Below are 2,060 nucleotides of genomic sequence, written 5' to 3'. Positions count from 1 at the left end.
TCCGTTCACGCCCCAACATCGTGCAGCCCGCCTCCAGTGGTGTCGCGACAGGCGTGAATGGAGGGACGAATGGAGACGTGTCGTCTTCAGCGATGAGAGTCGCTTCTGCCTTGGTGCCAATGATGGTCGTATGCGTGTTTGGCGCCGTGCAGGTGAGCGCCACAATCAGGACTGCATACGACCGAGGCACACAGGGCCAACACCCGGCATCATGGTGTGGGGAGCGATCCCCTACACTGGCCGTACACCACTGGTGATCGTCGAGGGGACACTGAATAGTGCACGGTACATCCAAACCGTCATCGGACCCATCGTTCTACCATTCCTAGACCGGCAAGGGAACTTGCTGTTCCAACAGGACAATGCACGTCCGCATGTTTCCCGTGCCACCCAACGTGCTCTAGAAGGTGTAAGTCAACTACCCTGGCCAGCAAGATCTCCGGATCTGTCCCCCATTGAGCATGTTTGGGACTGGATGAAGCGTCGTCTCACGCGGTCTGCACGTCCAGCACGAACGCTGGTCCAACTGAGGCACCAGGTGGAAATGGCATGGCAAGCCGTTCCACAGGACTACATCCAGCATCTCTACGATCGTCTCCATGGGAGAATAGCAGCCTGCATTGCTGCGAAAGGTGGATATACACTGTACTAGTGCCGACATTGTGCGTGCTCTGTTGCCTGTGTCTATGTGCCTGTGGTTCTGTCAGTGTGATCATGTGACGTATCTGACCCCAGGAATGTGTCAATAAAGTTTCCCCTTCCTGGGACAATGAATTCACGGTGTTCTTATTTCAATTTCCAGGAGTGTATTTCTCCTGTCTCTAGTAACGATTAGTAACAACTCTCCACTCCTCGCAAAACCACACTTACGTTTTGACCAGTATCAGATTTAAAGTCCACTAACAGAACACACTGATTCCAAATCTTCCCTTTCAGCTACATCGGAAGCTAAATTTTGACAATGCTGTTTAATTACCCAATAGAATTCGATAACTTTTTACATTTATATTTCCTTTCATGTCAGTATATGTATTTACTTATAATTTTTTATCTTCCAAACCAAGGATTCCATGAGGCGTTGTAACCTTTATAGACTAAATACAAATGGTACAATGTCATGACGTAAACGACGGTGATTCAGGTGCGTTCCATGTAAACACATACTTCCTTCTTTTCTTCAAATTATCAGAAGACTTTCTCTAGTGCTGCTGTGAACAGATCTGCAAAATGGAATTTGCATATCTCCCCTCCCACACACTCTTCTCCACATTCTCGTCATTTTAATGATGCATCACATTTGGTTCTCAGTAAAGTAATAAAATAGTAACTGGTTTACGACGGGGAATCGCAAAGCTGCCATTTCGGTAAAATGAAGTTGCGTGATTAATTTTTTGTTTGTTTGTAGGTATTTGTCTGCAGTCATAGTGCTAATTGAAACAAAATGACGCAGCCCACTCATAAAATTCAATGCCGTATGATAATTCGTTTGAGGTAATTGATGGGGAACGATGCTGCGGCACTCCATGCTTACTTTTGGAATTGTAAGGTAACAATGCACCATCATATGGCACAGTGGTTAGGTGGTGCGGACGGTCCCTGTGTGGTCAAGCAAATCTGAGAGAATAAGAAGGAAATCAAAGACCCTCTGCGTGAGTAGAAAAGAGATTCGCAAAGTAAATTCAGACCCTGATGTTTGAAGCCGGGCGTACCGAAATCGAGGGGATATTGGGAAAAGCCACCAACAGTGAACGTCTGGCACGATATCTTGAATATGACAAACACCGGAGTCACAACCGCTCTCTCCCATTTAAAAAGCCTTCCGAGTTTAGATAACAGAGAGTATATTTCAGCTGTGTCAGGCCCACCCTGTGACGTCTTTAGCCACCTAACCGTCACGAACTAGTTCTGGGTATATCGCTGTGACCCCGACAAAATGGTTCAAATAGCTCTGAGCACTATGGGACTCAACATCTGAGGTCATCAGTCCCCTAGAACTTAGAACTACTTAAACCTAACCAACCTAAGGACATCACACACATCCATGCCCGAGGCACGATTCG

This window comes from Schistocerca nitens, chromosome 9 (genome assembly GCF_023898315.1).
Source record: "Schistocerca nitens isolate TAMUIC-IGC-003100 chromosome 9, iqSchNite1.1, whole genome shotgun sequence".
Classification (NCBI taxonomy): domain Eukaryota; kingdom Metazoa; phylum Arthropoda; class Insecta; order Orthoptera; family Acrididae; genus Schistocerca; species Schistocerca nitens.
This window is presented reverse-complemented; position numbering follows the sequence as displayed.